General features: G+C 42.6%; 1 protein-coding gene across 1 annotated transcript in view; it reads left to right on the top strand.

The window, feature by feature from the left end:
• Positions 1-9,843: 9,843 nt before the first annotated feature.
• The window catches only part of LOC145351833 (ras-GEF domain-containing family member 1C-like), a 195,622-nt gene continuing 189,925 nt past the window's right edge, over positions 9,844-15,540 (top strand). Inside the window, exon 1 of the mRNA XM_080201516.1 lies at positions 9,844-9,861. The gene's annotated coding sequence lies outside the window, so the exon portion shown is untranslated. The remainder of the gene's footprint in view (positions 9,862-15,540) is intronic.

The following is a 15,540-nucleotide window of genomic DNA, read 5'->3' as shown; positions in this document are numbered from 1 at the left end:
AAAATAGAATATTTATCCAAACATAGAGCCAGGAATGAGTGCACACTTCTTCTCCCAACCCCAATACCATTTTCTCTCCCCACCAGCAGGCTCTCTTTCCGCCGCCCCGCCGCCCCCCCCCCCCAACCATTCTCCCACCCCCAACCATTCTCCCACCCCCAACCATTCTCCCACCCCCATAATTGCTGAACTGGCTCTGGAGCCATGACTACAGCTCACCAACCTCATTTGGTGGCGTGTAGCATGCACTACACTTGGGAAGGAAAATTCTCCACAAATAGAGCAATAGGCGCCTACCTTGATCTTTCCCTAAAATTGCATTCTGTAGTGTAAAGGGTTAATGATAATGTTGTTAATGATGATTTAAGTGTGACATCAGGGTCGGGTGACTGAGGCTCCAAGGGAACAATATGCAGAACACTGTGCCCAGAGAATAACGTATTTACTATGAGGCCTCGGATGTAAATAATCAATGAAAAGAAACTAAATACTGATTATCTCCAAGTCACTTTTAGAGTAAGAGGAACTCATTGAGCCAGAAGACAAAACAAGTGAAGGACATCAAGTCAAATTACATTCTAACTTATCGTGATGAGATGCTCAATGAACTGACTCGATGTCTACTGACAAATTATCCATAGACGTAGCTTCTTACTACAAGCTGAATATCATTTGTCGACTGCTGGGAATTTGGGTCCATCCAACGGCAAAGAAGACTATGGGGGAAGGAAAGTTATTCATTGGATAACGAGAGCTCAGGGATGCCCTGAAAAACAATAAGGTGCTATATAAATGTCCATTTATTATTCTCTCCCTTTCCCCTATTGCAGATTACCCTGCCACTGGCACACTGATGTTCACCCTGGTATCGCAGCAGCACAGACAACAATAGAATCTGTGTGTGTGTGACAAAACTTATGACTCAATCTCAGTATAAATCTAGTATATCCACATCGATAAAAAAGGACAACAGAACATTTTGTTTATGTCATACTCGGGAACAGTCAGCTACAGTATAAGTATGAATGCAGTCATTCTGATTTTTTAAATTACTCAAAAGCAGAATATATCAGGAGCCAGAAAATAGCAGGAACAGTATATTCATGAGCATTTACACCATACACTTTCTTTGAGCTCATTTGCAGTCTTGATGAGCTTGGATGGCTTTTGAATTAGCTACATTAGATTCTGAAGATTCTATCCAATGTACATAAAATTTGGGATTCATATGAATATAATTCGATATTAAATTGGCATCGCTTTCTGATAATCTAATGTGGTTTTTTTTTAGATGATTTAGCTATGTAATGATTGATAATCAGTTCACTTGTTTCTCTACCACCTTCCCTCACTTTTTTTTGCTTTTCCAAACTCCTGGCATTATTTTCTAAAGTTCAAAATTTAATCATACATTTTTCTCATCTAAATTAATCTTTTCCATCGTGCTGTGAAATTCAAAACTCCTGGGTGCATGCTACCCTGGCCATGTATTTTGTCTATTTTAAGGACATCCAATATTAGATTAATGTTCAATTACAGCCTCACCAGCAATTTCCTGAAACGCTTTTTCAGCTGTGGACCTTCCAGTTAAAACTGACTTGTACTTGTTATTGCCTTTACAGTAGCAAGATGTCCTGAACTACTTTACTGGGAAGCAGGGAGCAAATGGACATCAAGCAGGAAGCTGATGCAGTGACCAAAGGCAGGATTGAAGAAATGGTTTTCGGACATCTTCCTGAAGTTTGAAAAGGTTTAACACACTAAGAAAATTCCATTATGCAGTGATTTGAAGGCTGAAGGCTCAGCCATCGATGAATTAGAGGGATAAGAGGACTTACAGTGGGGTGGTATCAGAACTGTGCTTTCCTAGAGGGGATTTGAGAACATTGCTGAGGTAGGGGGGACTGAAGCTACAAAGGTATTTGTAAATGAGTGGCAATCAGTGCAAAGGTAACAGGAAGATTGAATAGGTCAGAAAGAATTGAGTGATAGCCAATGTGAAGCCTTCTTGCATCCCATGAATATGGTGCAGATAAAACACCAATCAGAATTTCCATATTATCCCATTATCTGTGCTGCCAGTGGATGTCACACTAATCTGGAACACATCTGGATCTAAATGGCATGGACATGCTGGGACTCATCTGGGAGAAGGTGTGGGGCAGCTTGTGGAGAGTGGATGATGGAGACATCTAGCAACCATGGACACTACATGCAGCAGTGAGTGGGTAGAGCATCTACCATGTGGATCTTCACACTGCAGGAGATTCCAGGGCCCAGAGCTTCATGCTGCAGGAGATTCTTCAACCTGGATCTCCTGTTATGCAGTAACCTACCGTATGCAAGCAGAGAAGCAGGGATTGAGAGCTTGCAAATAACCCACTGGAATGTGTGCCATCTAATTGATGCACTTCAGGTTGTTCACAAGGGTGCTGGGCAGCAGCCTCCAGAACAGTGAGGAAGAGTCAATGACTCACATTCGCCTCTTCACCTGCAGGCTAGATGGACAGCAGCGAGGATATGAAGAATCACCTTATAATGTTGCTTTATACATGAACTGCGTGGATGGTGCCCTTGTTGCTGAGGCCCATGTCCCCGTGTCATTGAGTAAGGTGAGTGTAAGCAGTTGAGAGTTCACTTATTCTGGCAGTCTGGATGAGGTCACCTGTCTGTTTCTGGTTCTCTGGAGGAGGCCCTAGTAACTAACCACCTTGACAACTTCCTTGTACGTAGGGTTGGTCTCATGGCTCGGCCTCCTCCTTCTATCCTTGGGGTAGAGGATGCCCCTCCAGGGCTCCGCTCCACTGAGCAGCACTTTAGGGAAGCATTGCTAAATCTGGGGGCCAGAGCTCTGCAGGATCGCGGGGCCGCCTCCTCCTTCCAATATGAATTCATGACAAAGTTAATGGCCTTTTAAATATAGGGCCGGGGACATGACAGCAGGTCTCACATCATTCAGGCTGCCCTGCTGCACCATGCGCTGGGGAACCCTGCGACTACTTAAGCGAACCCAGCATCGCGTGATTCAGCACACATTCCTACTGGGCTCCGCAGCAGGAAACATTGGGCAGGATTTTCCTGTCCCACCCACCATGGGAATCATAGTGGGCAGGACACGGACAATGCAGAAGTCTGTTGACCTCGGGCTTTGGGGTGAGCGCGGCTGGAAAATCCCACCCATTTTCCCTGCTCGTGTCACTGCCACAGGACTTGGATCTGGAATGGAAAATACCAGCCAATGGTTAAAATTGTTGCACTAAAGTAACAGCTACACCGTGCTTATTATTGGGGTCATTGTCATTTTTTTTTTTGCTTTAATTCAAAATCAATGGTAGCTCAGGTCTAGCCTGTCACAATCTATAACCGTGATGACTGGATACAGTGGATAATAACAATTGCCTTCTGCTGAATAATGCATAGGAAACCAGAAGTAGGGTATAAATTCTACTCTTTTTCAGATCAGAATAATGACCACGGTGGTGAAGTGTATGCGAGCTGCATTATCTGGTTTACTTTAGTATACACAAATGGTAGCTTGTAAAGAAATTGTTTCCTCGGGGAGAGATTGTTAAACCGCATTGCGGCTATATTTATGAACTGCACTGACATGAACATTCAGAAATATGAAACACCAAATGAAAGATAATTTAAGTGACTGAGCTTTAACCACGAATAGTGATGAATTTTACTAATTAAAGAATAGAAAAGTGCACTGATGGACCAGGTACTTCGACTTGGAACAAAATTGAGATTGGTTGTTGGAACATTGTGTGAAGGCCAGAAATGTTGCCAAAATACAAGCACAGATAAATCTCCACTGACATTAAAATTAGACTGCTGAAGAGAATTTGGCTTTTCAGTCAGAAACTGTTACATCATTTTTAATTATGGCAGAAGTGACTGAATCATTTCTGTTTTAAGGTAGAATTTCCAGATTTGCAGCATGGCTCAACAGACGCGTCCCATTTATTCTCACAAAATGCTACCATTTGCCATTTTCTCCATTTGATTCTATGTATTTATCAATCATTTTATCATGAAATTCCCTATTGGGCTCCAACCACTTCCTTCTGTTTGTATGTCCTGGACGAAACTCTCCACAAGTCGCTTTCCACATTTCAACTTCCTAGCCATTAATCTACCCATTTCATAGAATCCTTACATTTCAGAAGGAGGCCATTCAGGCTATAAAGCCTGCACCAACAATAATCCCACCAGGTCCAAATCCCATGTATTTACTTTGATACTTTCCCCATGACACTAAAGGGCAACTTGGCATGACCAACCAACCTAACCTTTGGACTGTGGGAGGAAATCAGAGCACCTGGAGGAAACCCACGCAGACACAAGGAGAATGTGCAAACTCCAGACAAACAGTAGCCCAAGGCTGGAATTGAACCCGAGTCCCTGGCACTGTGAGGCAGCAGTGCTAACCATTATGCCACTGCGCTGCTCATTTTAACCAAGATTTTTGTTGTCTCTTCTATTATCTTCTCCTTTAGCTGAATTTGTGTGTCCTGATATGTCTCCGTGAAGTCTCTTGGGATATTTTTTGAACGTGCCCCATAAATGGAAGTGCTTTTAATTTGTCTGTCCGACAATTTTGTGTCTGAGCAGGAATATGAGGCGGTTTGATTGCGAAGGAAGGATATGTGCCTTTTTTAAAACCATTTTAGAATTCCACAGAATTAAAAGGCAATGTTGGCGATGAATTTCTCAGTGGCTTCCATTGCTTCACCAATGTCACCGTGGCAGAAACTCCATTTGCTCGACTTCAGCCAAAGCCTCAACGATGGAGGAAAAGTGGCAAGAAATTCACCTTCATTGTAATTTCTTTTACTTGTCTAGCTGTGCTTAAATATTTTTCTGAAAACAGAATGTCACTTAAAATTCTCACATTTAGTGCTTTCCTGGATAAGTTTGTTTGGAAGTAAATTTTCTTCCATACAGCTTTGTAGTGGATGCTGAGATTAAAATGTCATCCAGTTAGACTGCCACTCTGGGTGACCCTTGAAGGATGTTTTCCATCACTCTTTGAAAAATGGCACAGGCCAAAGAGATACTGCAAAGAGCAAATGAGTTTACTCATACAGTCTTTTGAGTATTTATGGTGACTTACTTCCTGGATGACATGCCAAGCTCCAGCTGGAGGTGTGCATGACCCATGTCGAATTTGGAAAATACATAACTCCCAGCCAGCTTCGCATACATGTCCTGTATGCATTTCATAGGGTATCTGTCAAAGCGGGAGGCTCCGTTGACTGTCAACTTACAATCCCCACAGAGACGGACCAAATTGTTAGGTTTTAAAACTGGGAGAACTGGTGCAGGCGTTCAGCAAATTGTACTGGGTTTATAATGCAGCAGTGAGTGGGTAGAGCATCTACCATGTGGATGTTCCAATTTGGCCTCTACTTTGGCACAGAGCATAGGGAAGCAGCCATGCCTTGAAGTATTTAGATTGGATCTCTGGGTCCATCTAGAACTTAGCCATAATGCCTCTAATCTTCCCGAGGCCTTCTTGGAACACTTTGGAATACTTGCTAAAGGCTTTGTATAAATTGCCAGTACCCAATTTAAAGATCTGTGGCCAATTCAGGCAGATTTTCTGTAGCCAGCCTGGATTCTTGCATCACTATTAGGGGGCGTCAGACTGCCTGTTCCCCATGCGCCACTGGGGTTACATTGATCCCAACAATACATAAGGGCTTCCCAGTGTATGTGGCCAATCTAGTCTTGGTGTCCCACAGACATAAAGGTAAGATGTCAGATCACAGTCATGTAAAGCTTTGCTCCCCAACACTAAATACACTAGTTCCTGTGCCTACATTCATGTCTAGGGAGTGGCCGTTTACATGGAGTTTAATCATGATTGAAGCCACTTTGGGTGCAGCAATGCAATTTTGTTGCATCAACTTCTCATTCTTGAGCTAGTTTATTGGTAAAGCTCTGTTGTGAGGTGGCTTCCCCCCTCAGCTTGCCATGGAAGCTATGACTGCAAGTGCAGCACAGATGTGCTCACTCCTCATTGTATTGTGGAGACACTTCCAATCTAGTTCAAGAATCTCACAGCCTCTGCCTCCAATCACCCTTTCTTGGCAGCAAACAGGATATGCGCGGGTTATCCACTGAGGACTTGCTTCTGTCACACAGGGCTGTGGATGGTCTAACTATGGGACTCCTGAAGCTCCCGTGCCCCTTTTTCACATGAAGGGGCCCATTCTACAGCTTTGTTGAGGTCAAGAGTTGGTTCAGTCAGCAACTTCCTTTGGGTTACAATGTTATTAATTCCATGATCCCTTAACATTTTCAGAAGTGCTGACCTGTACTCGCACTGTTCCATCAAATTCCACAGTCTCATCAAGAATTCAGTGACTTGTTCCTCAGGGAGTCTAGTTGTCGCATTAAACCTGCAAAGTTGCAATATAACAGACAGTTAAGTGTTGTAGTGGTCCGATTCCATATCTATCAATTCACCAAAAGATTTTGAAACCGGGACTGCTGGGTAGATGAAACTTTTTATGATGCTGAAAGTTGGGGCCCCACAAACATTCAGGAGGATGACTTTTTGCTGGTGTCCCCTTCCATCTCGTTTGCCTGGAAGAAATATCGCATTCGTTCAACATACTGGAGCCTATCCTGCACACCCGCATAATACGTTTCCAGTTTCCCAAACAGTGGCATTTTCAATATCTCCCCATCACTGTCTTACAGGATTCGTTGAAAGGCAAAGCTGTCCAAAACTTTTCTTGTTCCTTCTAGCCTGTGTAATGATTCAGGAAGCCCGACTGGAAAGGAACATAGTTTATTACAGGATGTAAACTAAAACCACTGTCATGGTAAACACGTACTAGTCCCTGCCTGGGACTACAGTTCAGCAGGCCCAGTCCTGCTGGACGGACTACTGCCTGTTACCAGGGGAACGCATACTTAACGAAACCCACAGGTAGGTCAATCAGTGGTTCCCTTGGACCTCATGTAGGATATTACATCCTGTTAAGTTTTGGGTCCACAATGGCCCTGTGGTGTTTGAGAGTGGGATATTCAGTGATGGTAATACCATTGAATATCAATGCTTAGAATCTTCTCGTGTTGGAGATGGTTATTGCCGGACACTTGTGTGGCGTGAATGTTACTTTCCATTTATCAACCAAAGTCTGAACATTGTCCGGATCTTATCGCACGCAAGCACTAACTGCTTCACTCTCTGAAGAATCACAACTGGTGCTGGGCATTGTGCAATCATCGGAAAACATTCCCACTTTTGACCTTATGGGAAAGTTATTGATGAAACAACTGAAGATGTTTGGGCCTATAGAGGACCACCCAGAGGCACAAAACTCATATGGCAATGCCCTGAGATAAATGGCCTTTCACAATCATAACCTTATAGAAGGTAAGTTTTTAATTATTAGGATGGCAGTTGTGGGCAATTGTAGTTTTCTGGAGACTTGCTTGAGCGGGTATAGAATGAAATTTCACAGGGGCTTTCTTTCACATCCTTAAGAAGAATGTTTGGCTAAGGGGTAAATAAATGGTGCATTGGTCAGAACCAAATGCAGATGGATGAGCCTAACAGTTTTCTTCTGTCCTTTCCGTATATCTGTATTATGAATTGCAAAATATAAAATAAAATGACATACCAACTGTTGAATAATTGAAAAACAGCTTTGAGAAGAGGAAAATCAAGTGCTGCAATGTATCTTACAAGTTGTTTAACTTAAAGCCAAAGGCAGTGTAATAATTATACATTGATTGTGACTCTTTAAAGCATGTTACCATTGTTCACAGTACTACATCTAGAGAATAGATGAAGCTGGGGATTGTCAATAGGTTTCTACCCATCATACTGATCTCAAATCAAGAACAATGAACACCATTGATTACATAATCAATACCAAAATGAATGAAGATAGCAAGTATGCCAGATGAACAAGTTGTGTGGCCCACTAAGTTATTTCCCATTAACCTCCACACGTATAGTTATTTATACCATGAACCCAGTTTAACTACACAGAGGAAGGCAGCTAACCAAACATAACTTCCAGTAAGATAAAACTCTCTCCGACCCACTAATAATCTGCAAGTAATAAACAAATCCAGTCATTGTAATACTGGAAACATTTTAAAAAAATCATTCATGGAATATGAGTGTCACTGGCAAGGCCTACGTTTGTTGCCCATTCCTAATTGCCCTTGAGAAGGTAGTGGTGAGCCACCTTCTTAAATCACTATTGGTGTCTGGTGCACATATACCTACAGCACTGTTAGGAATAGATCACCACAATTCCATAGTGACAGTGAAAGAACAGCATAGTTCCAACTCAGGATGGTGTGTGGTTTGGGGGGACCTTACAGAAGGTGGTTCTCCCATGGGTCTGTTGCCCTCCTCGATTGCAGGTTTGATGAGTGGCTGCCACTGTGCCACAAATGTTTAGGGTAGTAAATGGGTGTCAATCACAAAGATTCCTGCTCATCGGAAATTTCTTTGGTTTTCAGAAGTTCCAGTCTCAGCTATACTAACTGTGTAAGTATAAACAGGATAACATTTTGGTTTTATTATGATATCCCCTTTATCTACAACCAAAGTCAACATAAGTTAAACATGAATTAACAGGCAAATCACAGTTGATTATGAACTATAAATTACACATTAAGTTGCAGATACAACTAAGGCAGATTTTACATATTTCCTCAGCATTCCACTTAGCATATATTATACAAAGTACCAGAATGATGGAACTCTCACTTCCTCATGGAGGAGTTTAGCTCCTTTTCTTCTAGGATTTAGTTTGATCCCCAGCTGACAGAAGCATATAACCAACCTAAGTATTGGCGCACAGCATTTGCCAAAAATGCTATACGTCCGCAGAACCTTCTCAACCCTGCTTACAATGGTCTGGATAATATAGGTCCACCAAGGTTAACTTAAAGTCACAGAAGCAACTGAAGCAACTATTTATTTGCTTATTCTCAGCCTCTGGTTCTGGCTTATGTCTTCTTCAACATGCTTGTACTGTACCATTGGACTCATCATTTACATCTGAGCTCTGATAGTTCTGCCTCCTTTTGTGTACTGCAGCTACAACTTTTGGTTTTTAATCTCAGGCCGGAATTTTACTGGCATGCCCTGTCCGATTCGGGGGGGGGCGAGGCTCAGAGAACGGCATTCTCAGTTGGCCTCGGGCAGCATCATACGAACCTCAGGCAGACGTGCAGGTAAAATTCCACCCTCAGCGTCAGTCTCAGTTTCCTTAGAAACTGGGAGGATTAGTTTCCTTTATCAGTTTTCTCTTTTGCATTTTCCTTTTCCATTTGGGCCTGTCTCAAAGAAATACAAACTTTACCCATAGATTCCATCACACCATATATCTGCGGTTATGTAAAATAATATTGAGATTATTAAGATGATGGCAAAATACAAAAAAAAATCCTCCTTCGATGATCTTTAATCTATTTTCAGAGAAAGTATTCTATCGGTTTCTCCCATTCCAGTCTCCTGACATGATTATGTTCATGCTAAAAATCAAAGGGGATGTGAGCTGTTGGCATATTAAATAATTATGCTTGTGGTTTTGACACTCTAACACATGTAGCAGGTGGAGAAATGGTGTAACAGCATTCTGTTGCTGGATGGATTTGTGAAAGCATTTTTGAGGAAGTCTGAGAATTCGCAAAGAATATTTCTGAGATTATTATTGCAGTTGGGAAGATTGTAACTTGACCTCTGTGTGGAGCAGTAGAGCCTGCAGTGCAGCAGTTTCTATTTGGAGAAGAAAGCTGCATTTACATGAATAGGTTCATTTCTCAAAAAAGACCAGCTCCATGCCTTTGATGAAGACTTGCACTCCACCATTTGAGGTTAGTAGTCTGATAAGCTACGCATAGTTATCTAATGTGTTGGACCTGCCTGTAAAATAAAAGATTTATTTTTGTGCAGTATCTTGGATGTCATGAAGCCAAAAGATGCCAAAAAAAAACATGATTTCAAATACAACATAAGATGTGGTTTGTCTGGATCTATTTACCTAATAAAAAAATTCTACACTCTAGACTGTTCCATGTTGCAATGCATTTTGCAGCATCTACTATTTTAATCAGTCTTCTCTATATTTCTGCTTGACCTATATTATTTTATATCTGATTTCAAATTATTTTTTCCTGTTCACATTTCTAGTAACTTTTTATTTGTGAGAAATGATGCATTAAAATCTACACTTGAACTGTAAGTGGTAAAGACTTTTTTTTACAGAATTAGATCTATTGGGAATTATGTAGTAATGTATTTGTTGGCTTTTGACAGTTCAATCAATTACCACTTACTGCTCTTTGGTAATGTTTAGTAGCATGTGTCCGCTAGGGCCATGTTGTGCACAAACCATTTCTGAAGATGTGTGGTTTTCATAAATTCCATGTTCGATTTTCAGGTTTATTTTCGAGTGTGTTGTATTACCTGCTTTCAAAATTGTTGTTTGGTCTTTGATAAAATTCATATTGCTGCTGAGCTGCAGTTGCATCACTTCATCTTGGCTATTGAGGAATTTATCTCTGTTCATGAGATTAAATACCCAATTCTAACTGTTTTCTTTATAATGAATTTACATCTATGCTGTTTCGTAGAAAACTGTTAGTAATTTTATTTAGATTAGGATTTTTCTGCTTGATGGATTTCTGTCTGTCTGCTGAATGACGAGAATAGTTTTCATTGTGCCCTAAATCTTATTTAAATTAGCTATCTGTCCCATAAGAGGTTTGAAGCATCTTAGTAATGCCTCAGTTGTACTTTGTGACTGGAGCAGTTGAAGAAATGAAAGCCTTATTTATTAAAGAATAATAATCACACGTACACACGTGTGTGGACACACACACACACACACACACACACACACACACACACACACACACACACACACACACACACACACACACACACCTTGAGTTCCCTTGTGCAACATTTAGGCCAGGTTGGATCTGCATTCATGTATTCCTTGTTGTGGTAAGCCATTAGGCACAAAGATGCTTTCGTGAAGGATCTGATAGCTAATTGCTCTGGAGTAAAGTTGGGATGATGTGGAGATGCCTTTGTGGGACTGGGGTAAACACAGTAAGAAGTCTCACAGCACAAAGTTAAAGTCCAACAGGTTTATTTGGTAGCAAAAGCTACTAGCTTTCGGAGCACTGCTCCTTTGTCAAATAAGTGGGAGACACCCAGAGAAACATGTACTTACAATAAACTGGCGTGCGATGCCCCAGAATAGAGGAAGCTCCAGAACAGAGGAAGCCCTAGAATGAGAGGATTGTTCATGGACAGTCCAAATAAACTTTTTTTAAGCCAGAATCAGTTATACTGTTGGACAAAAAGTGAAATTGCATCTTATTGAAATAAAGCATGATACAAATAGATTGCAATATACATCTGGTGTAACCAATAGCTGTGTCAACTTGAAAATGTGTTTTGACATAAGCAGCCAAGGCACGGTATGTGAATAATTTGGGAACTTAGCTTTATCACGAAAGCGACAGTTTCATTTTCATCTCATTGCGGAAGAAAATTGAACTGTGGTATTTACTGAAGTATTTGTGATCATGCAAAAAATGAAAATGACTGACAACCACGATTATTCCACAACTACGTAACTTTTCATATTGACAGGGAGAATTCCGTAAACCACAGTGCAAGCTGTCATTACTCTATCAATCAATCATGTGCTTACAAAAGAATCAAATAATATTTTAAAAGAATTGAAAATAATATTGGGAAAAAATGTAACACACTTTATGTAAGGGACATGAACATACTAGAATTGTGTAGAGTTCTCCCAGTGTCTATGTGGGTTTCCGCTGGTGTCCTCTCACAGTCCAAAAGACATGCTGGTTAGGTGCATTGACCATACGAAATTCTCCCTCAGTGTGCCCAGACAGATGCCGGAGTGTGGCAACTAGGGGTTTTTCACAGTAACTTCATTGCAGTGTTAATGTAAGCTGACTTGTAACTAATAAATAAACTTTAAAACTGAACATATTTTTACGTGATATAACATAGAAGAGCTCTTGAAGAGGTAGGTGCGCTTTAGAAAGTTAGAAAAAGTGCTTTTAAGCAACTGTAATAACATTGTGGGAACAGTTTTCATGAACACTGAAATGAATTAGAGAAAATACTGGAAAATCTCAGCAGGTCTGGCAGCATTTGACTGGTCTGACAGACGCTGCCAGACCTGCTGAGATTTCCCAGCATTTTCTCTTCTGGTTTCAGATTCCAGCATCCACAGTAATTTGCTTTTCTCTGAAATGAGTTAATTGCAGAGCAGTTCACTCTCAGTCTGGGCTTGCAAAGGTTTAGACTTATTAATGTTCTGTCTACCTTACAGTGCTGCCGATTCTGTTAGCTGGATTTTATTAGGAGTTGTGAAGTGAATAAGGCATCAGTCCCTCTGGCAGTGTGGAGCTTCTTCTGTTTCTCTCATCCTGTGTTCAGCAACACTGGCTTTGATTTTTATTGTACATGAGCGGGCTGATTACTGCCCCTACAGCAAGGGATATAATCTGCATGATGCTCATGCCCTAGAATCTAGTTCCAAACTGGGCAGATTCCAGACCATCAGCAGCCATGACAGATGAACTATTCCTGTTTGCCTTGTTGACTGAAGCATTACTGACAACGTTTGAGCATTGGATCGTAGAATCTCTGCAGTGCAGAAAGAGGCCTTTTGGCCCATCAAGGCTGCACTGATTCTCTGACAGAGTATCTTATCCCAGCCCTTACCCTCCACCTATCCCCATAAACCCACATATTTGCCATGGCTAATCCATCTAATCTACACACCTTTGGGACACTAAGGGGACATTTAGCATGTCCAATCCACCTAACCTGCACACTTTTGGACTGAGAGGGAACCGGAGGAAACCCACGCAGACACAGGGAGTAAGTGCAAACTCCACACAGACAGTGATCCAAGGCTGGAATTGAACCCGGGTCCCTGGTGCTGTGAAGCAGCAGTGCTAACCACAATGCCATGTGAATTGAATGCTGCTGTTGCACTGCTTCCACACATCACTGTGAAATAGGGATGGCACAGCTCTGGACTCAAACATATTTAGAAATCATTCAGTCAAAGATGTTATAGCACAGGAACCAGTCATTTCACACATCAAAGTTTGTGCTGGCATTTTCTATACAAGGCCGCTTATTTGGTACGATCTTTCTGGCCTGCTGTGCAGTTGATTGGTGCAGCATGCCAGGAAGATGGCGTGCTAGTCTTTTGCACTGGTCATGAACTGGCCTTGTGCTGAAAGCCATCTCCCTGGCACAATTTTGCGGGCGCAATCAGCTTCAAGGGCACAAAGCTGATTTAAATATTAATGACATGCCTCATGCCATTAACACATCAGGCATGGCCTTTACCAGCCTCCCAGATGTTCCCCCCTCATCAGTGAGACCTCTCGCCTACGAGAATTACTGCTGGTCCCCACCAACAGGGACCAGACGTGATACCAAGCTGGAGGGATTGATTGGGTAGTACCCATTGGGCAAAAAAACCCCATCTCTGCATTTGACTGCTGGCCAAACCCTTGCGTTTTTGAACCTTTTTTTGAACTCATTGGCTTGAGCTCATTGAGCTCATTGGCTCCTTACACTGAGTATTATAATGAACATTTTTGAACTTTGCTCTCGGGCTATTTACCTCCCTCAGTCCCCTGTGCATATTTGTTCTCCTTTCCAATGTTGCATTCTGATGATCATTCTTCTGGGAGATTCATCTACAGTCTCCTTCAGTTGGAGGCTGCAAAATGTTCCAACAAGTTCCACACAAATTGGAAATGAAGAGAAAACAATGTTGGAAATCTGAAATAAGAAAACTTTTAGTTCTGATGAATGGTTTCAGTTAAGTCTTTGCCCTTAGAGGATGAGAAGGGGGACTTAGTGGTAGGGGATGGGGATATGGCTGAGGTCGTGAATAACTTTTTTGTATCGGTCTTCACGGAGGAGGACGTGAATAATTTGCCGGATGTTAGAGATGGAAAGGTGGTAGGACTGGAGGGTCTCGATGACATTACTGTTACTAGAGAGGTGGTGCTCGACAGACTGGAGGGGCTGATTGTGGACAAGTCCCCAGGACCGGATGGAATGCATCCGAGGGTCCTGAAAGAAATGGCGGAGGTTATAGTGGATGCCTTGGTGGTTATTTTCCAGACGTCGCTGGATTCCGGGGGAGTGCCGGAAGATTGGAAAATGGCTAATGTTACGCCGTTGTTTAAGAAGGGTGCCAGGCAAAAGGCGGGGAATTATAGGCCTGTTAGTTTAACGTCTGTTGTAGGTAAAATGTTAGAATCCGTCATCAAGGAGGAAATAGCGAGGCATCTTGAGGGGAACTGCTTGATAGAGCAGACGCAGCACGGTTTCGTTAAAGGGAAGTCGTGTCTGACAAATTTACTGGAGTTCTATGAGGATGTGTCTAGGGCGGTGGATAGAGGAGAGCCGGTGGATGTGGTCTGTCTTGATTTTCAGAAGGCGTTTGACAAGGTACCTCACAAGAGGTTATTGCAGAAGGTCAGGGGGCATGGAGTTGGGGGTAGGGTGTTAGCGTGGATAGAGGACTGGTTGTCAAATAGGAGGCAGAGAGTGGGGGTCAATGGGTGCTATTCAGATTGGCGGATGGTGACTAGTGGAGTGCCCCAGGGGTCGGTGCTGGGGCCTCAGCTATTTACCATTTATATAGACGATCTGGAGGAGGGAACCAAGTGTAGGGTGTCGAAATTTGCTGATGACACCAAAATTGGTGGAAAGGCAAATTGTGCGGAGGGTGGGGAGAGTCTACAGAAGGATCTAGATAGGCTGGGCGAATGGGCCAGGAAATGGCAAATGGAATTTAATGTTGGCAAGTGCGAGGTGGTCCACTTTGGCAGGAATAATGGTAGGAAGGATTATTACTTACGTGGAGAAAAACTGCAGCAGGCGACAGTGCAGAGGGACCTCGGGGTCCTTGTGCATGAGTCGCAAAAACCCAGCTTGCAGGTGCAGCAGGTGGTCAGGAAGGCGAATGGGATGCTGGCCTTCATAGCGAGGGGGATTGAATATAAAAGTAGGGAGGTCTTGCTGCGGCTGTATAGGGCATTGGTGAGACCGCAGCTGGAGTACTGTGTGCAGTTTTGGGCGCCGTACTTACGCAAGGATATTTTGGCCTTGGAGGGAGTGCAGAGGAGGTTTGCTAGGCTGATGCCGGAGTTGAGGGGGTTGAGCTATGAGGAGAGGCTGAATAAATTAGGCTTGTACTCGTTAGAGTTTAGAAGATTGAGGGGAGATCTCATTGAGACGTATAAGATGATGAATGGGATGGATAGGATAGAGGTGGAGAGACTCTTCCCGCTCAGAAAGGACAGTAGGACTAGGGGGCACAGCCTCAAGATAAAGGGGGCGCGGTTTAGAACAGAGTTGAGGAGGAACTTCTTCACTCAAAGGGTGGTGAATCTCTGGAATTCTCTGCCCGTTGAAGTGGTGGAGGCTACCTCGCTAAATATTTTTAAGACGCGGGTTGATGGGTT

This window comes from Carcharhinus amblyrhynchos, chromosome 13 (assembly GCF_965287045.1).
Source record: "Carcharhinus amblyrhynchos chromosome 13, sCarAmb.v2.hapA, whole genome shotgun sequence".
NCBI classification, from domain to species: Eukaryota; Metazoa; Chordata; class Chondrichthyes; order Carcharhiniformes; family Carcharhinidae; genus Carcharhinus; species Carcharhinus amblyrhynchos.
Note: the sequence above shows the minus strand (reverse complement) of the source record. Positions and strands in the feature narration are given on the sequence as shown.